This window comes from Panthera onca, chromosome D4, assembly GCF_046562875.1.
Source record: "Panthera onca isolate mPanOnc1 chromosome D4, mPanOnc1 haplotype 2, whole genome shotgun sequence".
Lineage (NCBI taxonomy): Eukaryota > Metazoa > Chordata > Mammalia > Carnivora > Felidae > Panthera > Panthera onca.
Window position 1 is genome coordinate 4,194,684 of NC_138351.1, and position 27,896 is coordinate 4,222,579.

A 27,896-nucleotide genomic window follows, 5' to 3' on the forward strand; every position below is an offset into this window, starting at 1 on the left:
GTTTTGTTTTGGTTTGTTCTGTTTTTAGATTTTAACCATTTTCATAGGTATCACAGCTGGCTTCTCTCCCAGAACAATCTATCCAAGAGGTCGAGGCAGAGGTTTAGACCTTTATGACCTAGACTCAGAAATCAACTTGTGCAACTTTCTGTTGGTCACATGGGTCAGCCCTGATTCTTTGTGGGAGGGACCCATGTCCATGACTGTGAAGACCAGGAGGTAAGGATCAGTGAGGGTCATCTGGAGGTTGGCTACCACGTTCACATGGCTGAATTTTTTTTTAGATTTGGCAAATGTGCCGTATCAGAACGAACTATGGCATTTCTCCCAATTGCGTCCGAGTTTATCGGGGGTGCACCTTGGGCAGCTGACACATTGACGGTCTTCCTGATGAGGTAAGAACCAAGACTTGCCTGGGACTCACTTCCACAGGCAACCCCATGTCCAACAAAACTAAATGTGGGCTTCTGGGACATGCAGAATGGTTGCAGAAATACGGGTTATTGTTCTGGGGGCTGGTAACTGGCTTGCTAAATCTGGTGAGTGTGAGGCCAGATCCTTGATCATCCCGTGTGTCCCATAAGCCCTTCGTCTTTTCCACAAGGAGCCACGTCATGGGTTTGGCACTGGGGAATTCAAATTCTGAGGTCTGCAATGTTCCACATCAATTCCAGTGAGAGACAGCCTCGGTTTCACGCACGTGAATGGCATTCAGGCCCCTAGATCCATGTACTGGTAGCAGGCACAATAGGTACTGAGGGGGACTTTAGTTTCTTTGCACTTTTAATTGACAAGGACAAGGTGATCTGGTTTTGGTCTTTACTTCCTTTGGTCTTTGGGTTTGAAATTGTCAGAGAATTTAATTTCTCCTGAAGGACATGCCGATGGGAGGAAATGTTCCCTTAAACGGGGATATTTCTAGAGTTCTTCAAATTATTTGGGGAGCATTTAAATTTTCTATTTCGTATGATTGAGGACTCTTGGTGAACTATTTGAAGGCAGGCATAACCGGTACAATGGCTCCGTCTTGGGCACAGAGTGATCTTGGCGCTAATCTAGATAATGTCTTCTTGAGTTGTTTCAGAGCTTTGGGGTCAAACTTTTCCTGTTTCTGTCATTTATTGAGCACTTCCTGTCCCTTCGGATGACTACAGGCCACCTCGTCTGCCTCAACTACCTTGGCGTGGGCTTCCCCTGCCAGCACATCACTGCTTCCCTAAGTCAACTGATTCCTAGTTGAGAATCAGCCAGCCCACCTGACTGCAGACACACACCGCGTCGTCAAGGTCGGCCTCATCAGCCATGCGTGTGCTGTTTTGGCCTGCAGATGCTGGTTCCTCTGACTGACTTGGCAGATGGCTCAGAACCCACGGTGAGAAATGGTGATGACGTCTATTGGGAGCCCAGGCAAGGAACCCACCAGTGTCGAGCCTTTTCTGATGTTCTTCTATCCCCCTTGATAGAGAAAGATAGAAGCCACCCGACGGTAAATCGTTTATCCCCTAAATATACAGCGCACCTGCCCCCATGCAGAGTCACACAACCTGCCTCCTCCCCTTATTATCCAGAGACGAGCTGCCCTCCTATAAAGCCACTCAGTGCCTCCCTCCGCCCAATACCACCCAGTATTGGGGTCCTTGTCCCCTCACATCCTCAGCTGGGTTCTTGCAGGAAAATGCAAGGCAGCCTCAAGCGTCTCTTACGAAACGGAAACAGGAGCAAAATGACAAAACTCTACAGGCGCCATCTCTCAACTTTGCATTTCCAGGGATTTCTCACAAGACTCGTCTGCACTTTTACTTCTCCTCTTTTTACCCCCAGGCACTGGTCACCCTCCCTAGTCTGGCGTCTGCCCTCACCACTGGGACGTAGCCATGCCTCTGCGGGGATGGCTATGGGGAACCATCTTCCTGAATCTTGATCGGAGGGCCCTGGAGGAGCGGACCTCTTCTCTTTCGGCTGCTGAACTGAGATGGGAAGGCGGCTCGATTCCGGCCATCCTGTGCCCTACGCATCCTGCACACCCGGCCGAAATGTTGAGACCGCAGAGCAGAGAGATAGAAAGACGGGCTATTTGGGTCATGGTGGGATTACCAATCCCCTAGCCGTTCTGCCCTCCGTGTGTGAGCCAACAGTCACCTCCATTGTCCACATCGCCTCAGGTTGAGGTTTCAGCGACTTGCAGACCTTTGTGTTCTCTTGGCTTCAACTATCGTTGACTTGCAGACTATGCGCACGTTGGCACCGTGCCAGACTAATCCTCAGAGTCTGGAATGCGCAAAGCTTCAGTACCTAGTTAGGTCAAAGACTCCTTTAGCGCAGGAAGCCTGAAGACCACACTGTGATCTGTCCCCTTACACCTGTTACCCTCCCACATTCCGCACTGGACCGTGTGCTGCCCACACCCATCCTGCTATGCAAGTAGAGACCTGGACGCCCTCCCTGGTACCCCCTTCTCCCTCACCCTTCCTAGCCAAACCTCCAGCCTAGAAAGTCTCTCTCATGCTGCTTCTCCTCTCGTCCTCATCGCCTGTCCCCCAGGACACGTCATCACCCCTGTCTTCCGGCCTCGGACTCCCCGATCGCGTGTCTGCTATCAACCCTCCCCTGTCTCCCTACATGGTCATCGCACGACCCCCCGACCAGGCCTGTTTTCATTCGCCATCGCGTCTCCAGAGCCCAACACTGTGATGTCACCTAGAACGTGCCAGTAAAGACTTGGTGCTCCCGGAGCGGGTCCCTTCCAGAGCGTATGCACCCCCGGGGCGGGGAGGCACCTACGCACACAGTGCCGGAGGGTGGCCTAATTTCTCAGGCCTCGTTGTTCTGCAGCCGGAAAGACTGACATTGGTGCAGGCAGTGTCTTGTCTGATCACGTCCCCCTTGGGTACCGGCTAAGTAACAGGCCCTCTGGGCAGATAGAGAGGACGAGGTCCACAGGGCCTGCATCAGGGGCACAGACAGGCCGAGGGAAGCGCCCCTTCACACAGCTGGGTCTCGTAGCAGCTGCACCTAAAAGGGAGGTGGAGACAGAGCACAGAAAGTCATGGTGTCTTCTCCCTGAACAGATATGACTTAAGGAGCCGGCCAGCGGCTCTGTCATCATGATGGCTATACGGCGTCCCTCCACTGTACGTGCCGAAGTCACCGTGTGTCATGCTGAGTGGCCCCACCGGCAGGTGCATTTCCGAGTCAACCTGTGCGGTGAGCCTGGCCTTAGTGGATGAGGAAGAAAGGGGGCATGGGAATCACAGCCTTGCCCAGGGGCTGGAGGCTGGCTCCCCATCTGCCAGCAGCAGCAAAGCACCTGCAGAGAACCACTGGCCCCTCGGTCCAAGCTAAGGGCAGGAGGGAGACGATTCGCAGCCACGGCAAGAGGGAGGCTGGGGAGGCGGCGTCCTCGGGGAGCGGCGCACTCAGGAAAAGGAAGGGGAGAGAAAGTTCACAGGAGAGAAGTGGCTGAGTCTGTGGGGTCTTTGCGGGAGACTGGGAAAAGACCGTTTGGAAGGGGCTTGGACCCCGAGCGGTCCCAAGCGGGGGCATTTCGTTCCACTGTCACGCTTGGCAGAGCTATGACAATTTTGAGTTCAGGCCACCGCACGTTTCTAGGGAAGCGGCACCAACAGAGGCGGGGGCCTTGCCCTCTGACCCGACAGTCCCCAGCACGAGTGAGCGGACTGAGCTGACCCCCGTCACGTGCCGAGACAGAATGTTTCTGTTTTAGTCACACCGTGGGTCATCGACCACAAATGCACGCACACGCGGGGGCTGGGAGGGATCTGCCCCCTCCCCGTTACTAGAACACTGGGCCCACCCCCTCCTGTTTTAACTGTCCAAACATGAAAAGACGTTAGTACCCGGAGAATCTTCTCTCTGAGACTGAAGTTCGTTTCCTGACTGCCGACTGGCGTCCGAGCAAGGAGAAACACCTCCAAAGGGATGTCATGCGAGGGAGAAACGTCTTTTCCCTGTAGAGCCTGTTGTGAACGTCACCTTCTTGCCTGGCCCGGTGGGCTGACTGGCCCTGGGCTCTGCTCCCGCGGGCGGCGACCCGTTCGTAGACACACGGGGGGCGGTGATGCGTCTCCGATGTCAGGGGTCCACCTCAGGCACACAACTGTAGAATCTGTCATCCCCGGGAGACAGGTGGGGGGGAAGCCTGAGATAATCTGGGAGGATTTTCCAGGCAGCAGCATCTGGTCGGAGGAGACGCTCTGGGTCACGAGCCACACCCTCCGGGAGGGTTCCTCTCCTGCCGACTCTGCGTTAGCCGCCGAATGCTACCACCCACCCGTCTCCCCGGCTCTGGGCTGTTTTTACTCTAAACTCAGATGCCTTTGGATCTCTTGCTCCAGTGGCCGTCCGCGTTGTAGGGGAGCCCTAATTCCCTGAGCGTGCAAGAGACAGGCAGCATCTGAAGGGAGGCGGGGGAGGGAGAGACAGGGGAGGGAGAGCCACGCCAACACCAGCTTGGCCGCTGAGTCACATTTCCTGAAGGAGGCACAGGAAAGTCGCCTTGCAAACCTCAGACTCGAGGTCCTATCACCAACTCATCCTTCGGTGGGATTAGGACCCACAAACCTGCCACAAACCTGCACTCTGACTTCATCACCCTGCTCTTCAGGGAGCCGTTAGCAAGCAGGTGCACAGCCTGCCCTGGCCCCAGCTGCCCTCGGGGCCACCATGCCCCCACTGGACCCCACTGGACCCCACTGGACCCCACTGGACAGAGAGAGGCATTCACTTTTCTTCTGTGCTGTCACACTGGCTAGAATCCAGCTTCACGGAAATAAATACGCACCGTAGTGATCCCACCTGGCGGGGAGCCACGTGCTTTGACCAATGGCAGCTGCCGGACGCGGCAAACGATTCGCTGCAGAGGGCGAGGGGCCCGTGGGGTTCAAGTGAGATGTGCCTCGGCAAGGGAGCCTGGCCGGACAACGACCCACTTTCCACGTCTGCTCCCACCCCCAACGACCGGCTACAATCTGTAGGAGCAGCTGTTTAAACGGACCCTTTCTTGGATGCTGCTTCTCCTCTGGTCCTTCGCGAAGACGTTCAGGGACGCTGGAGACGGGAGCTGGTGCCGCTTGGGCGGGCTTCACCGTGTCAGGGCAGGCCCCCCGGGGACCTCGCTGAGCCCCTCTTATACGAAGTCTGTTGCTGGAAACGGAGCAGGTCAGAGCCGAGGGCCAGAGCCGGGAGGAGCGACGTGCCCACCGCAGGGACCGGTGTGGCCTGAGCAGCCAGGAGGGACGCGCACGAACAGGGCTGGACGCCGGACGCCGGCCCCGCTGTCCCGAGATCTCACGACGGCCAAGCTCCGCTCTTCCGAAGCCGGGGGGAGCTTCCGCACGGCCTGCGTTTGTGCGGCGCCTTGTCATTTGCGAGCGCGTTCACCCAGTCACCTCACTGAACTTCAGAGTCACGAGAACCGGTGAGGTATGAGTCTTGCCCCCGTCACGGCGTCTTGCACTCGCGGCTCATCGGTCTTCCTTTTCCTCGTCGCTGGAGCAGCTGAGGTGCTGGGAGGCGTCTCCATTTCAGAGTGGGGACGGGCCCCTCAGATGTCCTGGCGGACAGGAGCGTTCTGTTTCCCTAACACTTGCCTCCCCGGCGGCCAGCGTTACAGACGGTCCTGCCGTATCAGGACACGCGATGCCTGAAGTGATGTGTGTCCTTGGGCCGAAGAACCGAGCTCGTCTCCGTCCCCGGGTGTGCAAAACCACACACGGCTTGCCGTCCTCTGGGACGGTGCTCGCCGTGAGCATCGAGAGGCGCCGCCCGCGGAAGGCAACCGTCCCCACCGACTGCCTGTCACCCAGCAGGAGGCGTCCTTTGTTCCTGCATCTTTGGTTGTGTGTGGCCTGTTGGCCGAGGGACCGCGCAGGGTGGGACTGACTCCTCATCAGCCCGAGGCTGAAATGACCTCCCGCTTCACAGCTGGAGGAAGGCAGCTACTCTGACGGAAAGAAGAAATGGAAATAGAAGGTAGTGATCACAAAATAGGCAGAACCATAGAAAGATCCCTCCGGGCTCCCAGGAGAGCAGGTGGCCTGGATCCAGAGGTGTGTAGTGGGGGGGATGGGAGCTAGAATGCACCTGCCGGGCAGAGGGAGCACCGGCCGTTCTCCCTGCCCCTCCTGTACCTGCAGCAAAGGCCGCCCTCCAGCCCGGACCGAGTAACTCGGGCCATGAGGGGACGCGGCAGGTGGCTCTGTCCAATCTGGGATGACCGTCTGTGGGAGGAAACTATGTCATAGGAACCCCTGTGGGGGCCTGAACGATCCAGTATTGCACATGATTGAGGACGCTGGAGAAGGTTGTCGTCCGCGGTCGATCTCCCGGAAGGGTGGGCTTGTTGGGGCTGCGGGTGAGGGAAGGGGTCTACGCTTCTCCTGTGAATGTCTGTCAGTCACCCTGACTCGTGAGTGGGGGACGTCATGAGTGTGCTGCCCCACGTGGCCTCCCTGTTCTTCCTGAGGTCAAAACGCGGAGGCTGGAGGACAGAGGGGCCCCGCGCCAGCTTGGGGAGGAGCCAGCACCATCCGGCTTCTGTCCCTCTATGTGCTCTCGTGACAAGGACCCAGTCGTGGAGCGGTTTCTTCTCATAAACGCGCCTGGAGAGGGGGGCGCATGGCCGTCGGCAGCCAGGAGGCGTTCTGTCCTCACTGAGTGGCAGGCGGTCGAGGGGCGCGAGGTCCCGGCTGTGCCTCGTGGTGACCGTGTTCCTGGAGCCGGGCACGTGCCGCCTGGGGCTTCCCCAGAGCCTGACGTGCGACAGCATTCGTGGGGCACCTTCCTGTCCTCACTCGTGTCTTCTTCCACGTCAGAGTAGCTCCTGCTGTTATCTACGCTTTCTTCTTGCTCTCTGCCCTCGCCTCTGCGTTTTCCCCACCTGCTCCGGTAGGAGGTTTGCACCGACGGCCCGGCCAGCCGCTTCGCTCCGAGCTGAGATTGTAGACTTATTTTCCGTGATGCCGTTGACGCACAAAGTTGAGGGTTGCATTGAACTCCACAAAACAGGGCCGGGCGGGTTGGGAACAGCATTCTGCTCGGTGTCTCTGTCTCTGTCGATCTCTCTCTGTCTGTCTCCATCTCTGTCCATCTCTATCTCTCCCTCTGTCTGTCCATCTCTGTCTCTGTCTCTCTCTGTCCATCTCTCTGTCTCTGACTGTCCCCTCCTCACGCCCTTTTGTTGTTTACAGCCCTAGGTGCCGTTGCTGTCTCATCGCCGCACGTTCTATTGTACAAGGTGGATGATGGGGTCCTTGGGCCACAGGGCTTCCTGTACGACGGCATCCCCTGGCAGAGGGCCGCGGGGTGGAACCGCGAGCAGGGAGCACCGGCCGCGTGTCCGTTCCCGGAAAGCCCCGCCAGTCCGGAGAGCCGCCTCCTCGGCTCCGCCTGCCTCCTCTCTGCCGGTGTGTGTCCTCTCCCGCTGGAAACCGTCACAGAACGGGCCGTCCCCGTGACCCTCCTCACGTTCAGACGCTCAGGATCCCGCGGCCTCGGCCACCAGAGCTGGTGCTGGTGCATCAGTGACATCACGCTTGTTCACCCCTCTAGGCACGGACGGGGACGCCTCCACAGTCTGCGCCCAATCCCTGTGCAGGGGGCCCCGAGGTGGCCCGGGTGCCCTCACCTCCAGGCGCCCACACCCTGATGGCCCCCGCCCTTGGGTGTGGGTGGGACCTGAGGCTTGCTCCTGACGCATCGCATATGGTGTGACGGATGTCACTTCCCAGCAGGTTGTGGACAGACGGCGACCTAGCTCCTGCCCTCTCCTGGCCCCGCACGCCTGCTTGCTGCGTGGAAGCAAACAGCCATGCCGGGTGCTGCCCCGTGGAGCGCCACGTGGCAGGGAGCTGGTGTCTCACATCCGTGGCCGGAAGGACCCTGAGGACCTGCCTGAAGCCATGGGAGTGACCTCGGAAGCTGCCTCCCCCCCCCACCCCCCAACGCCAACCTGGAGAGGAGCAAACCCCGGCCGAGCCCTTGACTGCAGCCTGGGAGTGACCTTGAGTCAGAGACACCAGCCAAGCCGACCCACACACACCATCAGATGATAAACGGTCCCTCTTTAAATCCCCAAGTTCTGGAGAAACATCTCATGCGGCCACAGAGGAGTATTAGGACGTTTCACGGAAAGTGTCCTCCACTTTCCTGCGCGGCTGACTGCAACTACCCTGGGGAGGGGCTGGTTTGCGGTGCACGCACTCGAGGCGGCCCTCGGACACCACAGGTGTTCCGTCTACAACGTGGCCCTCAGACCCCCTTTGTAAAAAGCTCCGGACCTTCTGATGGTGATCCCAGCAGCAAGCCCTGGCGACCACAGTGGTAGGTCACTGCCTGGAGTGCCGAGGGCAGAGACCCGCCCTCCCCGCTGTCGGTCATCCGGCCTCCCCCATGTGGCGTTCCTACACGGGAACACCGTGCCGCCTGCGGGGAGTGTTCTCCGAAGAAGCCTGCAGCCGTAGCTCCTGTGCACGCGGTCCTCTGCAGGGTGGATTTGACACTCCCCCACCGGAGGTAGCGTCTCTAATCCCCACCCTTGAATCTGGGCTGCCCCAGGACTCTGTGTGACCCACTAGGATGCGGGGAAGTGACGCTGGGTGGCTTGCACGGGGTGGGGGCTGACCGAGCCGTGCCCTGTGCCTGGGTCTTCAGGATCCTGGCTAGGAGGGAAGCCCACCCCCACGTGGATGTTTGCTTGTCCCAAGACCGCCACACCAGAGAAGCATGAGCACACACTTCCGTCGTTGGCCTCCCCCACTCGGCCGTCACCCAGCAGCCAGAGACACCCGCCAGCCTGTGAGTGAGCCACCGTGAGAGGCCAGCCCGCCAAACATTCAGGGGGCATCTGCCTCCGACCCCATGAGAGGCCCCGTCTTCCCAAATCTCGGAGTCACAAGTCACAAGCAAAATAAAATAGTGCCTTTTAACAACCAATTTGGGGCACTTTGTTACGCGGCTGTACAGTTGAACGCCTACTCCAGCTGGAAATACAGCACATTCTCCGCTCTCAGCTAAATGACGAAAACCACAAAGAGAAAGACTTCCAGCTTTCTGGAAGTCGCACGCCAAGATCCGAGGAGTAACGGAGAACGGACCCGAAGAGAAAGGCCGTGCTCGGCATTTGAGAGGAGGTTTGAAGACAGAGTGAAGGGGCACCTGGGTGGCTCAGTCGGTTAAGCGTCCGACTTCGGCTCAGGTCATGATCTCACAGTCTGTGGGTTCGAGCCCCGCATCGGGCTCTGTGCTGACAGCTCAGAGCCTGGAGCCTGCTTCCGATTCAGTGTCTCCCTCTCTCTCTGCCCCTCCCCTGCTCATGCTCTGTCTCTCTGTGTCGCAAAAATAAATAAAAACATTAAAAAAAATTTAAAAAAAATGAAGACAGAGTGAAGCCAGCCGCCTTCCCAAGGCACGGGCAGCACACCTCGGTGTGGCGACGGGCCTGCGAGTTACAGACGGTACAGCAGGAGCACAGAGGGCAGGGCTGAGGGCCTCACAAAGGGGGAGAGGTCTGTCGCAGATGAAGCAGATACCACATGGGGCCTGATCATACGGGGTAAAAGAATACGGCTTTTATCTTGATGTCAGTGGGTGAGCCACCGGAGATTTGGGGCCATGCTTCTCTGACTGGTGTAAACATCCATTTGCCGGCAAAACAAGCCCTTGCCGATCGACTGAGGGGAGACAGAACTGAGTTACAATCCGGCAGCTTCTATTTAAGGCCTTGTGACTCACCCCGTGGCAGTGCAGAGATTGCTAAGGCCTGTGCCCTCCTGTAAACACCTGTCACTTCCCCGCTCTGCAGAAACGCTGGGGCGGATGAGGTCACGCGCGTGGAATGTACAGGAGCTTCTCGGAGAAAGGAACCAGATACGTTCGGGACGTTACTATCGTCACCCCAGCCGTCTGGGAGTCCGCTTTCTAGCAAACCCAAGGGCCCAGAAGCCAGAAGCTACAAAATAAGGAAAAATAAAGGAAGGTGCCCGGCCCCAGAGAAAGCAGGAAGTAGACACGGAAATGGCTGTAAGGTCGGAGATAACACGAAGCAGGATACGCCCGGTCGTGAGGGAAGCTTCGTGGCCCCTGGAGGGAATGACGGCAGCGGCCGGCCGCCCCACTGTGCACAGACCTCCCAGAAGTGAGTGATGCCGGGGTGGGGGGTGGGGGATGAGCAGGATATAAAGGGAAGACAGCAGACGGGCAGGAAGTGGCAGAGACCAGAGGGTCCCGGAGGGCAGCAAGAGATGGGGGGGGCAGCTGGGCTCCCCCCAGGGGGCTGTGGAAGGTGGGGAGGAGGGTTTGCACCAGTTTGGGGGCGGCGGCCAGCCTCTCCCAGGCTCGGCAGCCCCACCGTTTTGCCGACTGTCCCACGGATCAGGGGGCGGGGCTTCCTCTTGGACAGCGTGGATGCAGCCGTGGAAGGAACAAAACAGAGGTTCTAGGGGAGCCTGTGGTGTGGCTGCGTGGGCGTAGCCCAGTGTGCAGGCCCGAGGGGCCCAAGGGACAGGTCGGGAGCAGTGAGAGGAGGCCGCGCGAGAGTAAAGAACGAGCGAGCGCCTGCCATCACATCATGGTCCCAGCCAGCTGCTGGAGGCACAGCGCCCTTCCCCGGGTCCTCCGGAAGCTGGCTGCCCTTCTTTACAGCACACCCCCCACCCCCCACCGGTGCTCACTGCCTCCCTCCAGCTCACGCTGCACTGCCCGCACTTGGCTGCGTGTTGAAGTCATCTGGGGGCTCCTGCCTCACCCCCTCCAGCTGTGTCGGGATCCCCGGGTGAGCGCCCTGGGCAGGGCTGCACCCCCTCCCCCTCCCCGGGATCTGCTCTGATACCCCTCGCCCTTTCCTGGCCGGTGGCCCGGCTGGTCCTGGCGGTGGGCCTGCCTCCCCCACCTGAGCCGAGGCTCCCCTGCAGCTCCCCCCCCCCCACCCCGGCTGTTAAAGGAAGATATACCTCCCGCTCCTAGAACTCGTCCTCTTTGTCACTTTACATTTGTTTGTGTCAGTTCCTTGACAAGCTGACAGTTTCCCTGATGGTCCGTAAGCCACTGGGTGGGTGTTTGATCAGCATTGCGTCCTTGGTGCCCGTCAGCGTGTCTGGCACATAAATACAGGGTGAGAAAACAGGAGAAGGAAGAAACAAGCCTCTTCTGTAATAACTTTGCCTCCCCCAGACATTCCCGCACACCTTCCAGGCCTTAGCCTCATGGGCGGGCGGAGAGAGGTGGCCGCCGCTTCGTCCGCTTTCTAGAGAGTTCCGGGTCACCCTTTGGGAATATGACATTTGCAGACTCAGCAAAGCAAAGGGTTTTTAAAATGTTTCTTTTCTAACCCTTAACCTACATCTACTGTTTGGCTTTTGACGCCAGTGGGCACTCGTTTCATTTACTTTTTATCTGCGCATCAGGGTTCCACACACGGAAGGACTGAAATACCTCAAATGCACTCTTACTTGTTACGTCTTTTAACCACGTTGGACAACACGATTCTCCTTCTGATTTCAGCTCCTCTTTCTTGATAAATCATGTATGTTCAGAAATAACATGAAGGGCGCCCGGGCGGCTCAGGGGGTTAAGCGTCCGACTCCTGACTTCGGCTCAAGTCACGGTCTCACGGTTCGTGAGTTCGAGCCCCACGTCGGGCTCTGCGCTGACAGTCGGGTGAAGCCTGCACGGCTGCAGTGATTGACGGAGACGCGAGAGAGCCGGGCCCCGATCCCGGGCAGCTCGGCCTCATGGGGCCTGCCAGGAGCGCTGCCCGGCCCTGCTCCTCGGCCGGTGGCTGGCCCCCTTGCCCCCCTCTTTACCAGCAGCTGGTGGTGGCTGCCTCCGGCCTCTTCTGTGAGAACAAAGTGACACGACAGACAGCCACGGCCGTGGAGCACGCACAGTAGGCCTTCAGCTCCCGGGAGCCCGGCAGTCACGCGGGACATGCAGGAACTCTGGTTCCCTCCTTCCTCTTCCTAACCACATGGGGCGGTGTCTCCTTGAGGAATGTCCCGCCCATTTGCTTGGACGACCACCCGAGGCCCAGAGCCTGGTCTCTACATTTGTTCGGGAAGGTAGACCGGTCCCAGGAGCAGTGACAGCAGCATAGAGGACACTTCACAAACGGAGGGTCAGCCCCGAAAATCTAAAACGCGGCGTCTGTGTCCCGAGTACCAGAGTAAACTGGCCTCTATTTCCCGTGGAAACAAACCCGACATTAAGCGAGGCCATGCTCGCCCCGCTGCTGGAGGCTGACGTGGGTGTGAAAAGCCTCCACACAGAGAGTGGTGTCCAGTGGGACACCAAGGACGGAGAGAAAGGAAATTCTTGTAAATCGCTGCACGTAATGAGACTGTGGTTTGGGGAGACACAGACAGAGCCGGGAGTGGCCGCCTGGCGCTTGGCTTGGAAATGGCCCCGACGCCCCTCTGAGCGGCTTTCCCGTTTCTTCCGTGGGAACGCGCACACCCGCGCGCCCCAGCCTGCGTGTGCTAAGACGTTGCTTTCGTTATGAGTTCCGCTCCTCCGGTCTCCTTCCGGACGGTTCCCCAGCCAGAAGCAACTGCACAGGTTGCAAAAGGGTGCTAACAGATCCCCCCGCTGGGTTCAGATCCACCTTGCCGCCCAGAAAGCAAAGCACCGCTTCTCTCTCTCTCTCTCTCTCTCTCTCTCTCGCTCCATGAGCTCTGAATCTATTCCAACACCGCGTCAACATTCGAGCAGGAAGGAGAGGGTGTGAACTTCGGTAACCTCCATCCCTTGCTGCTGTTCCCAGGCATCTGCATCACGTCCCCGGAGCGCCAGAGCAGAGACGAGTTGCATACGTAGGGGCTGAGCTGCGTGCGCTCTGGGCCGTCTATGCTCCGCCCACGTCATAGAGCGTTTTTATGATCGTCCAAAACACTTTTGTGTTTAATGCGAAGCAGATTTCTTTGTGTAACAAAGATGGAAAGGGTGTCCCTCGACAGTAGCTTTTGACTCCAAGGACGACGGCGGGATGGGACGGGGCGCGCCTGAGTCTGTTGTAACCGTGCGAGGTCGGTCCGCCACGGGAGGCATGTGCTTACCTGGGCGCCGCTCCAGGCTCTGACAAATTCTGACTCATTACGTACAAGGACATTTCCACTCGTTGTTGGATGTGAGGTCAAATTAATCCTCAAAGAAAGTGTTCTCGAAGAAACTTCACATCACATAAAGCTGTCATCGTTTGAAACAGGGCCTGAGGGGCAGGGACCCATCAGCCTTTGGGATTCCCTAATGGCATCTGCGGTGGCCGCCAGCCTCCCCCCTACACCGTGCAGGCCGGGCTGAATGCAGACGCTTCTCCGGGCCAGGGGCGGCAGGGGCGGGGACCGTCTGCAGGAAAGGAACAGCAGCGTGCGTGTCCCCTTAGGCCACCGCTTGTCCCCTGTGCTTGTGAGTACTTTGGATCAGGGTGTTCTAAGTTAATACGTACCTGATTCCTCTGAGCATCTTGTTACAATGCAGCGTCTCACCCCCTGGGTCCAGGGCACGGCCTGAAATCCTGCATTTCGGACAAGCTCTGGGATCCGTGGATCACGCTTAGCTCATGTGATCCTCATAACAGAACTAGGGATTAAATACTATTACCTTTTGTTTGCAAAGTGTTTTTATTTATTTTGGGGGGGAGAGAGAGAGAGCTCGTGAGAGACGGAGGGAGTCAGAATCAGAAGCAGGCTCCAGGCACGGAGCTGTCAGCACAGAGCCCGAAGCAGGGCTTGAACCCATTAACCGTGAAGTCATGACCTGAGCCGAAGTCAGACGCTTAACCGACTGAGCCCCCCCAGGCGCCCCACTATTACCCTCTTTATAGGTGTGGCTCCCAGGGTTGCCTTCCAAACCAGGCGGTCTCCCAGAGGGAGCAACCCTCTCTGCCCACAGGGGCACGGAGGAGCCAGAACAAGCGGGAGGGAGGTGGGATGGGCGGGTGGCATTGTCACTCTGCTCCCTCCCATGCATACTGCTTACCCTTTACTTTCTCTGGAAGGAGGTCAGCAGGGCGGGGAGGAAGCCAGATTCTCTCCGTAACCGTGTGCAAGAAGGCCCAGAGGGTCACCGTAAATACTGCACCCCAACGGGGTCTGCCTTCCACAGAGAGAAGGCTAGCAAAGATCCAGAGTCCCTTAGGACCCCACATGTCCAGGATGCCGCGGGAAGTCACTCGTCACCCCAAGAACAAGGAAAACCAGAACTTGAACGAGAAGCGACCATCTGCAGACATGGGCGCTGAGGTGACGCGGAGGTTGGGCCCGTCTGACGAGGACCTTAAAGCAGCCGTTCTAAAACTGGTGGGACGGGCAACTCGGAATTCTCTTGAAGCCACTTCAAGTGTCAGCAAAGAAATCAATAATAGAAAAATGCCTCATGTGAAAATTACAGAACAATCTACAATCACAAAATTACCCCCAAAGCTGCTGCATGGGCCTGGAGGAAGCAGGGAATGAAGGTGACAGAGTCTGTGAACTTGAGTTCAGGGCCTTAATTCACCCACGCTAATGGCAGAGAGAAGACAGACGTGTGGAGGAAAATGACAGACACGGTCCAGGCACCTGTGGAACAAGGACAAGATCCTCCATGGGCGTCATCGGAGTTTGGCAAAGGGGGAGAGATTGAGCCTGGAAAAAACATCGAAGAAGTAATGGCTGGGAACTTTCCAAATTCGGCAAATAGGTGAAACCCAGAGACATTCGCGCCAGGACTCTACCTCATTAAACACGTGAGGTCAGGTCCCAGAGTGTGGCGCCATCATGGGCTGAGCATGGAGCGTCCAGGAGAGCCGTGTGACAGAGAGGAGTGCCACCGGGCACGAATCCAGCTCCTGGGGACACCTACTGAGTCCTCGCTTTCAGGGCAGGTCCTGGGCTGCAAGAACGGATGGGGACGTGCTTGCCCAGGGAGGTCACAGGCTAGCTGGGGAGGGGGACGCGTTGGCAATCCACCAAAGTGACTACAGGATGATTGTTCTGCCTCCCGCTGCTCCCCTGGGGCCTGCCGGTGACCTTAAGTCCTCTACCCTACGCGTCTGTAAAGTGGGTGTCCAAACTCCTGTGCTCGATGCCTAGAACACCGTTGTGCAAAACACCCGTGTAAAACAAAACAATGTTTTATTTATTAAAAATTTTTTAACCCAATTTATTGTCAAGGTAGCTAACAGAGTGTCTACGGTTGCTCTTTGTTTGGGGAGTAGATTCCCACGATTCCTCACTTACATACGACGCCCAGTGCTCATCCGAACAAGTGCCCTCCTCAATGCCCAGCACCCATTTCCCCCTCCCCCGTCCCCTCCCCCCACCATCAACCCTCAGTTTGTTCTCTGTATTTAAGAGTCTCTTATGCTTAATATTTTACAGAATCGAAGGCAAGTTCTCCCTGGTTTTGTGAAGCGGGGCCCTTCTGACTGCTGACTCGGGCAAGGATGTGCTTAGCTGAGTCGTCCCGTCTCTCCTGGCATCAGGGCTCCGTGCTGTGAATGCAAGAGGTGGTCGGAGAAAATGATTCTCCTTCCTACGGCTTAATACAAGGAGGCGGGCGAGGCGCCTCGCGTGTGGGAGGAGTTTCTCACCACGTCTGGGACCCTGGTCAGGGATCTCGCGAAATTACCCACTGGAAGTGATTTTCTTTTCCCTATAAGTTCTCCAGAATAATGGCTTGACAAACTCAGAATTTCATGGGCTCTGTGAATCAGTTCCGCCCTTGAACACTTTCTTGTACGCCCGCTGGCAACTCATGAATCCTTTCCCAAAAAAGGCGGAATCAGTAGAAACGTGCACCGCCGCGTTTTGAGATCCCTGTATGAGCCGTATGAGGGCCACGCACTCATTCACATCTGCTCGCTGCTCATCTGATCTCACCCGTGAGAAAAAGGAGGCGGTGGGCCTGGAAGGTAGGGGTGTGGAGCCCAGCGGGTTCCTGGGGGGGGTGGGGACTGGCGGGAGCAGCCATCAGGGGCATCGGAGTGGCCCCGGCAGAGACTGGGTGGGGACTGGGGGCCTCGCAAGGAGCATGGGCGTGCCGCCATGGTGCAGGACGGAAGGGGACCCGCACCTGCTCCAACGACCCTGAGGGCCACCCTGGACTGTTTTCCTGGTCCCGATTGGATTACTTTGTACCTTTCCTCCCCTCAAGCCCTTCTCCCTCCTCACCTGTGCTGCACTCGCAGCCGGTGAATTAGTCTCACCCCCACCTCGTCTTCACAGGGTCATCAACGCTGGATTCTTCTGCACACACCTCCTTCTCCTTTCCTGGGGCAACTCCTTTCCTTCCTCAGCGTGCGTCCTGGGTCCTGTCTCTTTTTTTTTACTTCTCTCTTGTTTCCGGTCTTCTGTCTCCGTGGGATCACTCCCCACGCCCTACAAATATTTCCCACCGCTACAAATAGCAATGTTCCCCGAGGGGTGGCTGCTCAGCTTCTCTACCCCAGCTCCGGCGCCCGTCACATGGGCCACTTTCTTTGGGCACTCACAGATGTGCTAGACCTGGGCACTAGGTCTCAGTGAGAGGATCTGGAGAAGAGCTTCTTCTGACGGGGACTGGTCTCTGTGTCTTGCGGGAGCCCCGCCAATGGGGCCAATCTGACCTTGGCTCTTGGAAAGCGGTAATCATCTAGACCCTTCTGGTCTTCAGCAGCCCTTCTTCTACTGACCAGGCTCTTTGCAACAATAACAGAGTACAGTGGGGAGATTCCATCTGTCGAAGTCGGAGATTGAAGATTTTAGGTGCTCTGCTGGAATTATCTTTCGGGGTGCAGGCTAACTGATGAATTAGGAGGGCAAGATTGGGGTGGACCTGGTTTCCCATCTAGGCAAGTTCTCTTGGCTAACAAGGACAGATCTACATGTAAACCATTTACAAACATTGAGTTAAAGGCCACCCTGGTGGATTCAACGTCTACAGGGAGACCAGAATTTTCTTTAAAAACAATTTGCAGTCTGTGGTAGTAGTCGTGAACACGTTTGGCAGACTTCTAAGTGCATGTCTGAGTTTCGTTCCAGACTCCTGGTTTATGAAAAGCCTTTGGGATGGCAGGGGGCAGCCTTGTGTGACTGGCCCGAGCCTGGTCATGTGAAGGAGTTGGTGGTTGATTTAACTCAAAATTCTGAAGATTGTTCAGGGCTTTGATCCAGTGCTGAGCTTGACCTCCAACAAGTGTGCGGACCAACGGATAAAGACCGAGAAGCCAACTCAGTTAAGTGTAAATTACAGTATGTAATTCTTCGGCAAATCTATGAGGGTCCCCACTTACCTAGAGGAAGCCTTTTACCACAGCTCTAAGTTCAGCGTTGGTCCATGGGTTTTGAGCGACTCGTGGTTTTGCGAGATCCTCAGAAGGCCTGATTCTAGAAGGGGGAGTTTCACGAGGCCCGGTTGGTGAAGTTTCAGCACCAGAGAAAAGGGGAGTTCGGGTGAAGGAGGGAAGGCAGAAAAAGGGAAAATGTGGGTGTGGAGGATGCAGAGAAATGTGGCTAGCGGCGGTCCAGATGGGGAAGACACTGCTGACACTTTTACTCCCTTCCGATTGTCTATTGGCTTCAGTTAACTTAGAAATAGGGTTTTGTAAAGAGGCACTGTAGAATCCCCAGTACTTTTAGAAGCCTCTAGGTAGCCGCTGAAATAGCTCTGACATTCAGATTGTTTGGCTCTATTGCTGGAACCTCCCAATCCCTTCTGGAGGAAAAGCAGGTCTGGGAGGTTGTAAATTCCCATAACCCGTCACCCCCCATCCCACTCCTGAAAGCCAAGGAATGCCCGTCTAAATAAAAAGGTAAACCGTGGCAAGATCAGACTTGTCAAAAAGATGAGATTACTTGGGAATACCAGAGGGATTGCAATTCAGACGCTTCAGTGGCGGGGGGCTCCGGGCCAGGGTTTGGGGCAGGCTGTGTTTCTGGGCAGGGGATGTGAGGCTCGAGATGCTCAGCGAGACTGCGTTAAAATAAAATGCAAAAAGAGACCAGTTTGGAAACCTCCCGCAGCAGAGAAAACCAGCCCATCCCACAAACAAAGGTCCAGTCGGCATATTTTGAGAGACCAGCCCAACCTGGGTCACTCCTCCCTCGGGCTTCTGGAAAACCATAGATAAAACTTCCCCAGGCTAGTATGAGGCAACTTCCCAACCAACTGCCCTACTCTGCCAGAAAGTTCCAATATTATCAGTCTTCGCCCTACCCTGCCAGAAACTTCCAATATTATCAGCCTTCCGTAAGTCGGGCACTTGCGGGAAATCGGTCTCTCGTGCCTAAGTGTTGACTTCCTGAGAGCACACGTGTGAGGTTCCCCGTGTTACATCCCGTGGCTCCACTGCACGCTGAGATGTTTTCACAGCCACTCACCCCGATCTGGAGCCCTCGTGCCAGTGTCCCCTCTACACCTGCCCTGACCTTCCTGTGATGCCTGGGAGACCCCGGACCCGCCTCCGCTAGGGAGACTTGCCTGCATGCGCTCCGTGGACACGTCCTTCCTCTGCCCTTCGCACGGATGTGCAGCTGTGACATCTTGTGGAGGGAGGGCCACCCAAAGCCGTCTGCATTACACCCTTGACTGGTGTTTATCCGAAACCATGCAGCAGAAAGAGGTTTGGTGTTTTGCCAGATGTTGAGTGGGCGATCCGGTGAGGGGCAGGGAGCACACACCTTTCCTTCCCTTTGTCTGGGATCCGAACGTGCCCTGGGTCATTTACCCCCGAGACACGCTAGAGTTCCTTAACGTGCTGGCCACGGCTGAGGTCACGTACGAATGAACTGTGTGTGAGAAAAGTAAAGTTGTCAGCACAGATCTGACACGGATGTTGTGAGTCTGCTGTGACTGTCCTCGGCGAGCAGCCTGGCTTCGGGGATAAGCCACCCACATCACAGGGCTCAATGCCGCGCAAGCACTGCTCACTCAGGGCACGGGGACGCCTGCACCTGGAGATTTCGGGGGTGGGCCTGGGAGGTGGGGCAAGCCACTTCTGCTCCGGCCCCACTGTCCAGAGCTCAGTCACTGCAAGTCGCGTGACTCCGAGGGAAGCCGCGAGACGCCCTACAGTGTGTCCTGGGGAGAGAGGTGAGCGCAGACACAGGCGAGAATAAACGGCTTCTGCCACGTCAGCCCTGTCCCCCGAGTCCAGAAGGGACTCTGATGTGCCCATAAACACATGGGGAAACAAAGGCTTCCAGAGATAATCTGTACCAGCCAGGATCTGTCCTGACCACAGTCCCAAGCCGACGGTCAGCCCGGCCGCAGACCCACAGCTGCTCGCCATTGCCAGCGGGGACTGCTGCCCCCCGCAAGGCACTGAGTCACATTGCCTGAGTCAGGTCCATCTGCTCGGGGCACCGCCACGGAACCAGGCCCTCCGTGTAGGGGACAGGTGCCAAGCCAAAGAGGGCCGGTCGGGAAGTCCCAGCCCGGGCATCTGCCGCTTCATGAAGTCCTCTGGGTTGGGCCCACGGCCCAGGCAGGCCTCCCCTCCTGTTTTCCTCAACAATAGAAGAAAAGATGCTTCCAGACACTTCTGGCCGCCAGAGCCTCCCCTGTTTCTCTCTGAGGGCCTTGGACACCCCTGAGGCCAAGTTGGGGGCCGAATGCATGGCTTCCCGAAGCTCTGCTGAGACTTTCTGGGCAGAAGCCACGGTTTCCAAGGGGACGACGTGGCTTGCAAAAGAAGCGTCCAGATGATGCCCAGAGAAGCCTGGGCCGTGCCCAGGGGAAGCCAGCTCAGGGCGAACGGCAGCCTTGCACAGGAGGCAGAAGCCCGGCGAAAGAAAACGAGAAGCCGGCTGGCGTGGCTCCAGACGCGCGACGGGGAGCCGCGGTGGCGATCCCGAGTCTGGCTGGCTGGGCTGGAACCTCCCGCGCCACGTGCACGAGCCGTGTGGCCCCGGGGGGAGGGTCTGGTCTCCCTCTGCTTCTGTGTCCTTGCCCGCAAGATGCCCGTAGTGTCCTCAGGAGGACTCAGTGAGTCGCGTAAGATGCCCGGACAGACCTCACGCCTCAGCGGGCGCTCACGGATGCCATCGGCTGTCGGTATTTACCGGGCAAGCCCTGGCCCTGGAGGAGCCGAGCCCGCGTGCCCTGGCGCCCCCTCCCTGAGGTATAGGCCCAGAAGCATCTACACCTGCGCCCGCTAACACTACAGTCACCGGCCACGTGAGGCCACCATCACTGACATCGGAAGTCTTTGAAATGAACTGAATCCCCCCACGTGTGATAGACACACGTGGCTAGTGGCCCCTATCTCCAGTGCCCTGATACGGAACATTTCCACCGTCACAAGCAGCCCCTGAGCAACACTGACCCGGACAGAAGCACGTGGACCGGGAGGTGTTGCGTACCCGCCTGCCCGCCCGAGTCAGGTGGGAGCGTTTCCAGGACCCCGCAGGGCGCCGTGGTGAACAGTGGTCACAGGTGCGGTGCGCAGGCAAACCCAGACAAGTCGGAGACAGACCTGTGACTGCAGGGAGCGTGGGGAGCCCGGGAGGCACAGAGGGGACCCGGCCGACACCCCGTGGCGTGAGGTGTTGGAGGAACAGAATCGGCCTGGCAGGTGGATTCTCAGACCCAGAACAAGCCAATCTCCTGAACAGAAGTGTATGAGCTGAGACTGCGGGAAGAAACCCCCAGAACGGCGTGTAATAACAGGAAAAGCAGGTCATAATACGAAGCGTGTGGAGTGTGCCAGGCACATTGAAAGACTTTTTTAATGTTTATTTATTTTTGAGAGAGAGACAGAGCGTGAGTGGGGGAGGGGCAGAGAGGGAACGAGACACCGAATCCGAAGCGGGCTCCAGGCTCCGAGCCGTCAGCACAGAGCCCGACGCGGGGCTCGAACTCACGGACCGCGAGATCATGACCTGAGCTGAAGTCGGCTGCTTAACCGACTGAGCCACCCAGGCGCCCCACCAGGCACATTTTTAAGTAATAGATGTCTACTGATGCATTCTAACCGAACAGTATTGTGCAGAGAAGGTATGACAGTTATCTTCATTTTGCGGACGAGGACACTGACCCGGGCAGGTTTGGTTCCTTGCTCAAGGTCACAGAACTGCAGAAAAGCTGGACGGGGTTTGAACCCGGGCATTTGGGCTCTGGAACGCTCACACTTGTCAGTCCCTCTGGCGCCTGAACTGCACTCTGTGTTTTCAGACTCTCCTCTCCGGAGTCCCGTCTCTACCACGTCTGGTGACCCTTGTGTGCCCTTCTCTGGATAAGCTTCTCTAGATATTCGTATGCTTTCTCTGATTGCATGTTTTTATCAGAAGTCACAAGCAGGCACCCTGCAGCCTTTTCTTTTTTTCTTTTTCTTTCTGATTTTTTTTTTTTTTTTTTTTTTGGTCTGAAGTGCCTCGGGAAAAATACAATATATATATTACTTCCAGCTTTTCTTCAAAACTAGGACGCTCTGGCAATGCTCTGCCCACTTTCCGTGGCAGCTCCCCTCCTTCCCTACCCCCAGCCACCCACACATTTCTCCTGCTGGCACTTTTTTTTTTTTTTTACAGCTTTAGAGAGATATAACTGACCTACAAATAACCACGCAGACTTAAAGTATACAATATGGTGAGTTTGGATATGTTTATACATCTCTGGCACCATTACCACCATCAAGATAATGAACACATCCGTCACCCCAAAGTTTTCCTGTGGCCCCTTTTTATCCCTCCCTCCTCCTTACCCCCAGGCCGTCACCGGTCTGCTTCTTGGCATTGTAGGTTGGGCTGCCTGTCCTAGACTTGTGTCTACATGAAATCCTACCATACTCTCTTTTATCTGGCTTCCTTGCTCAGCGTGGCTATGTCGGGATTTATCTGTTTTATTCTTTGTGCCAGCGATATATTCCTTCTCACTCCTTCCGACCGTGGAGCCGCATTCCATTGCACGGTGTCGCCACTGTCTGTTTACGCACTCCACTGTGGCTGGGCATCTGAGTTCCTTCCGGTCAGGCACCTGCTGATATTAGAATTTGTCACCCACGGTGTGTCTGGCAGCTGTTGGGACGGAGCGGTGGGCACAGAGCTGCAGGGGCGAATGCACGGGGAGCCAGAGGGAAGAGGTTTTGCTCTCGCGTGTCATGCTATGATGTTACAACTACGTGGGACACTGCACTATTATTCCAAGCTCTTCCGCGCCCATTACTTTGTGCAATCTGAAATCCCAGTTGGAGCTGGGTCGAGTTTCGTGAGGATGAGCCCCATCCTCGCAGAGGCTGGACAGGTAGCAGATTAGCACCCCTCCGTGGGTCCATCAGACCACAGCGTGCAGACGTGCAGCCGCGCCTGAAGCCTGTTCTCTGGAAGAGAAGGTGGCATTTCCTAGAAACCGGATGGTGGTATCCTTCTTACTCAGTACAGACCGTGGGTGTGTTTAAAAGGTGCGGACGGATGGACACGTATCCGGGTTACAGGTGTGGGAAGCGGAGTAAAGAGTAGGCAGCCGGTGGGGGTGGGGGGGGGGGTGAGGAAGGGGCCAGGAGAAGGATATTAGCGCTGAATGGTTACCAGGGTTTCTGTTTGGGGTGATGGAAAAGTTTGGAAGCAGATAGAGACGACGGTTGTGCAATCTTGCCAGTGTGACGAATGCTACGGAATTGTACACTTAACATGGTCAAAATGGCAGATTTGAGTTTCGATCGATTTCATCACGATTTACAAAGTATAATTTCATACAGCCCAAACCACGGAATGTTGCACTTTAAGTGGATGAGTTGCATGGTAGGTGGATCATAGCTCAATCAAGAAAGCTATTTAAAAAAAATTATTGATCGAACCTGGCCGCTCTCAATTATCTCAGATTTCACCACTTCCGTCCAGGGGCGCTAGGCAGAAACGGTCATCCCTGGGGGCGCCTGGGTGGCTCAGTGGGTTAAGCGTCCAACTTCTCGGCTCAGGTCATGATCTCGTGGTTTGCGGGTTCGAGCCCTGCGTCGGGCTCTGTGCTGACAGCTTGCTCAGAGCCTGGAGCCTGCTCCGGATTCTGTCTGCCTTTCTCTCCGCCCCTGCCCCGTTCACACTCTTGTCTCTCTCACAAATAAATAAATGTTAAAAAAAGAAATAAAAAAAAGAAACGGTCATCCCTGGAAAAGCGTGAGAGAAGGAAAAGCTGTGGGCTGTGTTCAGAGTTAAGCAATGCCTGGCCACCTCGCTGGTGTCTTAGAACCGGCCTTTGCCGCCGCGTCTTTGGGATACGCAGTTCAGTGGGGAGCACGTCCGGGGCCTCGGTCACGTCACCAGCAAAGTTAGCCGTGGGAGTGAGGGTGTCGGTGGCCCTGTGGTTTGTGCTGCACACGTGAGCAGAGACCCCGGGGACACCTGAGTCATCGGTTTCTCCTCGTGTGACTCCCCAGCCCGATTTCACTCCTTGTCCCCCAAGAATGACAGGTCCTTGAAGGTCTGAGTGGACCCTGAGCGACCCCCCCTGCAGTGTGATGCCCCTCCAGCAGGTCCCCGGGGCCCGTTTGGACCACCTCATTCTCATCAGCCCCCACTGGGGCTCCGAGGAAGCCGCTCCATCCTCAGACACGCACAGGTGCACATGTTGTGCACTGCACCTGGGGCAGTGAGGGCAGGCCTCCCGTTGCAGTGAGACGGCCAGGTTGCAGAGAGGGGTTTGTTCACAAATAGCTGTGTTTTCTCTACTTGGCCTTGGCCAGAATCGATTTTCTTAAACGCGGCAGAAGTTGGATCGATCTTCGGAGCTGGACAGCAAGGCAAGCAGATGCGGGCGAAAAACCAGAGGCGGAGAAAACAGCCTGTTTTCCTGAGGCGAAGAGGGCAGAGGGCGCCTTGCCACCCAGGCCAGCTCATCCATGTAAGGGTGGCGGTTACACCCCCCCAGCCGTGTGTGAGGGCACCACCTCTCACAGTACCGCACCCAAAGAGCCGCTTTGGAGCCCAGTTCTACAGGTCCTCAGAATGCTGAACAGAGTTCCCATGTGACCTGGCAATTCTACTTCAAAGTATTCGAGAGAAACAAAAGTGTGTGTCCACACAAATTCTGAGCATAAATGGCACGAAAACCAGCTCTTGGGTTTTGATAAAAGCATTAGAGGCGCGCCTGGGTGGCTCAGTCAGTTGAGCGACCGACTTTGGCTCAGGTCATGATCTCGTGGTTTGTGAGTTCGAGCCCCGTGTCGGGCTCTGGGCTGACAGCTCGGAGCCCGGAGCCTGCTTCGGATTCTGTGTCTCCTTTTCTCTCTGCCCCTTCCCTGTTTGCATTCTCTCTCTCTCTCTCTCTCTCTCTCTCTCTCTCTCTCTCTCCTCTCAAAAATAAATGTTAAAAAATAAATAAAGCATTAGAACAGACCCAAAGTGAAAAAGCCAGTCACAAAAGCCACTCATTGTATGATTCTGTTTACTTGAATATCCAGAACAGGCGAACTCAACAGAGACCGAAAACAGATCCCTGGTTGCCAGGGGACGGGAGGAGGCGCAGGTGGGGAATTAGAGGGAGGGGTCTAATGGGAACAAGGTTTCTTTTTGGGATGATGACAGTGTTCTAAAATTAGATCCTGGTGATGGTTTTGCACAGCTTTGTAAATATACTAAAAACCATTGAACTGTATACTCTAAATAGGTGGCCTTTATGGTATATCAATTCTATATCAATAAAACCATTTGAGAAAGAGAGAGAGAGAGAGAGAGAGAGAGGGAATTAAGCCTCATTACTCTGTGTTCTCTGCCTTGCACTTCTCCCCAGACACCTACTGGGATTTAATCTGTCTATCTGTCTCTCTCACACACGCATTATGATCGTTTTCTCTTCTCTTCATCTTCCCAGAATATCAGTCAGATGGAAATCCTGTCCCCAGGACAGGGAGACAATGCCCGTCTTGTTGAAAACTCAAGTGTACTGGACGGGCAAAGGAACTTGACTTGCACAAGCAGTTCCCAGAGGGGGATGCCTAGTGGTAAACGCTTACAATAAGAAACAAGAAAGAATTCAAACACAGGACCCAGCTTTATACCTCAAGAAACTAGAAAAAGAAGAGAAAACAAAGCCCAAAATTTAGTAAAAGGAGGAGGGAAATAACAAAAAAATCAGAGAACAAGAAAATGGAAGAGAGACTTAAAAAATAAAGATTATGAAAACAAGAGCTTTTTTTCCCCCAAAGATAAACAAAATAGACAATTCTTAGGGAGACTTAGCTACAAAAAGAGAGACTCAACTAAATAAAATCAGAAATGGAAGATGATACATCATAAGCAATGCCACAGAAATACAAAGACTTGTGAGAGATCACGATGAATGAATGTAAGACCTGAAAATATAAAACTCCTAGAAGAAAACAACAGTAGTCAGCTGCATGAAATGGAACTTGGCAAAGATTTTGGGGATTTGTCACCAAAAAAAGCAAAATCCTCTCTCCAAAGATAAACAAGTGGGACCATATCAGACTAAAAAGCTTCTGTGCAGCAACAGAAGCCATCAACAAAATAAAAAGGCAACCTACAGAATGGGAAGAAATTGAAAATCCTATACGTGATGAGGGATTAATATCCAAACTATATAAAGAACTACTAAAACTCAACAGTAAAAAAACCCAAAAAACCAAAAACAAAAACAAATAACTCAATTTATAAATGGGCAGAGGACCCGAATAGACATTTTCCCAGAGAAGAAATCATCCAGATGGCCAACAGGTACCTGAAGGGGTGCCCAACGTCACTCGTCATCAGAGAAACATAAACCTCGACCACGACGAGGTATCACCTCACACGGGTTAGGTAGGGATTCAAAAGGACAAGAGGTCCTCAGTGTTGGTGGGGATGTGAGAAAAGGGAGCCTGCGTGCACTGTTGGTGGGAATTTAAACTGGCGCAGCCGCTCCGGAAAACAGTATGGAGCTTCCTCAAAAAATTAGAAAACGGAAGTCCCCAAGGGTCCAGAGATTTCATTTCTGAGCACATGTCTGAGGGAAACAAAATCACTCTCTTGAAGAGGGATCAACACTCCCATGTTTACTGCGGCATTATTTACAATAACCAAGACCTAAAAACAGCCTACATGTCCACTGACAGATGGGTGGGTGAAGAAAATGCGGTGTATGTATACACAACAGAATGTTATTCAGCTGTTGGAAAGACATCTTGCCACGCGGAACAACATGGACGGACCCTACGGGCATTATGCTAAGTCAGACAAAGAGGCGAATAATGCCTGATACTACTAATATGTGGACTCTAAAAAAAATAAAACTCAAAGGAACAGAGAACAGATTGGTGGTTGCCAGAGGTGGGGGTTGGGGGTGGAGGGAATGGGTGAAGGTGGTTAAAATGAACAAACTTCCAGTTATAAATAAGTAAGTTCTGGGGATGTAACCCACCTGATGACTGTACTTAACGATACTGTATTGTATACTTGAAAGTTGCTCATAAAGCAGATGTCAAATTTTCTCATTAGAAGGAAAAAAAAACCCATGTGAGTGTTGGGTGTTAACTCAGCTCATTGTGGTGATCATGTCACAATACAGGCGACTCGTGAACAATGTGGGGTTAGGGGCACAGACCCCCGCACGGTCAAAAACCCACATGGAACTTCTGACCCCCCATACACTTACCTACTAATAGCCTACGGTTCACCAGAAGCCATATTAATAGCATAAATAGTCGATTAACATATTTATATGTATTGTACATGGTATTCTTACAATGTAGTAAGCTAGAGAAAAGAAAATGTTAAGAAAATCATAAAGAAAAAAATATATTTACAGGGCTCTACTGAATTTATAAAAGAATTCTGCATGTAAGTGGACCCACACAGTTCAAACCCGTGTTGGTCAAGGATCGACTGTACATACATATATGGAGTCTTTATGCTTAAATTAATACAGCGTTACATGTCAGTTCTATCTCGATGGAACTGGAAGCTTGCACTCAATCGTGATGATGATGATACTTTGGATTTCATAGATGAGATATTTTGGATGTATCAAATACAGTCAGTCTTGACAGCAGACAAAATCAAACACATTTCTAGAAAAATATAAATTCTCAATATCGATTTAACGAGAGACACGTACCTGAGTAGATCTAAATATCTAGGAATAAAGGCATTACCAATAATGACTTTCATGTTTTCTAATGATGTGAAGGAATTGCTGACACAAAGTTCAAGGCTCCAAAATTTTTTATTCGTCTAAATTGTACAAATCATCTTTTCTTTTTTTTTAATGTTTATTTATTTTTGAGAGACAGAGACAGAGCATGAGTGGGGGAAGGACAGAGAGAGGGAGACACAGAACCCGAAGCAGGCTCCAGGATCTGAGCCATCAGCACAGAGCCTGATGCAGGGCTCGAACTCATGAACCGCGAGATCATGATCTGAGCCGAAGTCGGACGCTCAACTGACAGAGCCACCCAGGCGCCCCACAAATTGTTATTTTCTGATGGTCCAAGCAAATCAAGTTTCTGCCAAATTCGTATTTTTTCCGCCAAATTCTCCCGTTTTGCACCTTCTTATGCCAAGCAGAACTTACTTTATATTACTAGATTTCTTTTTTTTTTTTTTTTTTTTTTTTTATTTTTGGGACAGAGAGAGACAGAGCATGAACGGGGGAGGGGCAGAGAGAGAGGGAGACACAGAATCGGAAACAGGCTCCAGGCTCCGAGCCATCAGCCCAGAGCCCGACGCGGGGCTCGAACTCACGGACCGCGAGATCGTGACCTGGCTGAAGTCGGACGCTCAACCGACTGCGCCACCCAGGCGCCCCTATATTACTAGATTTCTGAAACGATCTCCGTAACCATGTGTACAGAAGCGTGCTTCCTTCCCTAGCCTGCTCGCTTGGTACCTGTGATTCTGGAGCACGTGCCAGGCTCCTCAGCGTACGTGATTTCAGCTTTCTCTCTTTTTCACGTAGCGACTGATGCCACCACATACCTTCGGACGACCACAGGGCCC

At 54.8% G+C, this 27,896-nt stretch overlaps 1 long non-coding RNA gene across 4 annotated transcripts; it reads left to right on the forward strand.

Annotated features, from left to right (window-relative positions):
* The first annotated feature begins 108 nt into the window (after positions 1-108).
* LOC132663726 (uncharacterized) lies at positions 109-27,896 on the forward strand. Of its 4 annotated transcripts, none has more exons than XR_009603246.3 (6): positions 109-395; positions 1,085-1,372; positions 1,822-3,179; positions 9,821-10,153; positions 15,372-15,599; positions 27,856-27,896. It is a non-coding gene; the product is annotated as an uncharacterized LOC132663726 (long non-coding RNA). The 4 variants fall into 4 exon arrangements; XR_009603248.3 differs by lacking the exon at positions 27,856-27,896 and having other exon boundaries at positions 112-395; positions 1,822-2,710; positions 3,069-3,179; positions 15,372-20,743; XR_009603245.3 differs by lacking the exon at positions 27,856-27,896 and having other exon boundaries at positions 110-395; positions 15,372-20,743.